Source organism: Physeter macrocephalus, chromosome 15 (genome assembly GCF_002837175.3).
Source record: "Physeter macrocephalus isolate SW-GA chromosome 15, ASM283717v5, whole genome shotgun sequence".
Taxonomy (NCBI): Eukaryota; Metazoa; Chordata; class Mammalia; order Artiodactyla; family Physeteridae; genus Physeter; species Physeter macrocephalus.
The window spans coordinates 77018133-77021029 of NC_041228.1; the positions used below are offsets into that span (position 1 = coordinate 77018133).

Below are 2897 nucleotides of genomic sequence, written 5' to 3' on the forward strand. Positions count from 1 at the left end.
AGCTGATTCACTTTGTTGTAAAGCAGAAACTAACACACCATTGTAAAGCAATTATACTCCAATAAAGATGTTAAAACAAAAACAAAAACAAGAAAAAACCAAAAATCATCTGCTAAATCTCTGTAAGAACAGCCAGACACTGCTCCACTGAGCCAGGACCTGCTCACGTTACCCCTCCCCTCCCCCAGCTCAGGGCGATGGAAGCTCTACTCTGGGTGGGTGTGGTCACGAGGGTGGGGCTCCAGCTCCCTGTATCTCGCTCAGTTTCGCCCTAGGAGGGCAGGCTGCTGGCATCACTCAGCACCTCCCGCTCCCAGCTGGGCTGCTGGGCTCCGGGCATCATGTGAAGGTCATGCGCGGAGCAGGCTCACTGGGACAGGTCAGAGGAGGCCCGGTGGACCCCCAGCAAGTGCAGATGTAATACACACCCTGATCCGGGAAGGGTCCCTGTGCATTTGAATGTTACTACATTTGGTATGAATGGATGCTTCATGTCGGTGATCATGTGCTGTATCGTAGTCCTATAAAATGCTGAGTGTTTCGATGTGTTGCTATTTCATTAAGCATGGGTATATTCTATTTCAGACAGTGGCTGTTCTGTTTTGAGTCTCTTTATATATGCATTAAATAAAATGGATTTACAAGAATTTAAAAATATTGTACATATGAAATAGCTAAGCAATTAACAGAGAAAAACAGGCAGCACACAGAATTTGAAGGCACAGAATACGTTTTTGTTTCTATCACATTCACTACCAGCTTTTTTTGGATTCTTTCGGTTGGTACAATAAAATGTAAAATGTCTCTCCTCTTGGTTCTTTCTAAAGGGTTAAGCATAACATACACCTGAGTGAGGTTATATATTTTCTAGAAGGCGAGACTAAAGAGGAACTATTTTAAAACAGATATACCAAAATGTACACATCTAAGCTAGAATTATTGATTTTTCAAAGCAATTTTCTTAGAAGGCTGTTCTATCTCCTCTCTTCTGTGATGTTACTTTGCTTGACATTCTCTGGAATCGGCTTGTTTCATTCACTTACTCAACAAATATTTATTGAGTACTTATTACGTACTAGGTACTCTGTAGAAGCTACAGGTACAAAGATAAAACATGTTTCTCAACTACAGGAAGCATACAGCTTAGTGAAGGAGGGAAAAGTAAGGTACCTGCCAGTGGATGTGTGTTCCAAGTTCTACTGAGGGTCAGAGACAACTTCACAGAAAAGAGGTAACATTTGAATAACCTCTTCTCAAGTATGGTGTGACACGAAATGCAGGAAGGCTTGGCCAGACATCAGGAAGGGCTTCCAATAAAAGGGCTTTTAGTCAACAATACCTATCTCTTTCTTTATAATAATCACTTCCTGGTTGCCCCTACAGCATACTGCAAATTTAGAGCGCCCTTCTTTACTACACTTAATTCTGTAAATTTTGTTTACATTCTCCAAAACTCACACCCACTCTCAAAGAAAAAAAATATACTATTTGTCGTATTAAGGACATTCAGAAGAAGGGCCACCAGCCATGATGGCAATTCTGAGTAGTCCCTGGTGTATTTCCAGCCATGAGGATAATTCACTAAGCTTACCCATGGAATCTGTTTAGGAGGTGACAATAATTATTTGAAATTTGTAAGTTGGGTATATTTGCTAAAGCATCAGGCTTACTACCTTACAAACACACCTCGTGTGGGCTGAGGGCTGCTTCCAGAGGCACCTTGCACTCACTCTCTGCTACTGGCTTCGACGGAGTTTCTTTCACAGCCTGTATTTACTGTCATGCCTAATTCCCTGTTTACTAATTTGTAGGTAAATGTCTCCAAGGTGTTTTGCCACCTCCCTATTTTCAAGGATTCTTCTCCTCCAGTCAGAATAAATTTAACTCCTTTAGTCATTCTCTCCAATGATTTAGTTAAAAACAAAGTAAAAAGCCCAGAGTCCTCACCTGGAATTGCCATTTCTCATCCTATCTTTGGCTATTATTTTCTCCCTTGGTAAAAATATTTCAGTAGCTAAATGGTAAGTTACCAGGCTACTATTTCTGGGACTTTTTTGCTCCGACCCTGCAGCCGTTCTTGCTCTAACCATGACCTGACAAGTTAAACACAGCCAATGAAGTAATATAAAATAACACACTTGATATCTTACCCAGTTTTCCCGAGGTACACTTCCTTGTCCCCCAGAGAAGTGGAAAAGTATTTTCCCTGAATGGTTTTTCTGCCTGAAGAGAATCTGACTCCAAGTGGCTCTTCGAAGCTTAGCCTACAACTTCCCATCAACAACCCCACTGGTCACCTCCAGGCACGGAGAGCAAGTTGCTGTTCCCGAAACACGCCCTCCCGCCCTGTGCTCTGACATATGCCATTTCTCCTCTTGAAAAGTTCTCCCCTGCGATGTTGTACTTTCTGCAGCGTGTCCTCAAGTGATGCGCGAACACCAGTGACGATTCACAAGGGAGACGTGTGGAATCGGCTCAGGATTCGAATTCTACTCCTCACTTCACTAAATGTACATTAAAATATAAGACAGAATGGGAGACAATTATGGTGAATACGGTTTGTAGTATAGAGGAGTGGGTACGTGTGCTATTTCTGCAGGCAGATTGCCTACATTTGAATCGTGGTTCTGTCCTTTTTTCTTCCCATGACCTTAGACAAGTTATTTTTCTGCAGCTCTGTTTCCTTTTAAGCGACATTGGGATAATAAAGTACCAGCCCAATCTTCTCATCACACTTTTTTTTAAAACATCTTTATTGGAGTATAATTGCTTTAAAATAGTGTGTTAGTTTCTGCTTTATAACAAAGTGAATCAGCTATATGTATACATATATCCCCATATCCCCTCCCTCTTGCGTCTCCCTCCCTCCCTCCCTATCCCACCCCTCTAGGTGGTCA

General features: G+C 42.0%; 1 protein-coding gene across 1 annotated transcript in view; it reads right to left on the reverse strand.

Annotated features, from left to right (window-relative positions):
* XKR4 (XK related 4) overlaps window positions 1–2897 on the reverse strand; it is a 371061-nt gene that overhangs the window by 101804 nt on the left and 266360 nt on the right. The window lies entirely within an intron of this gene.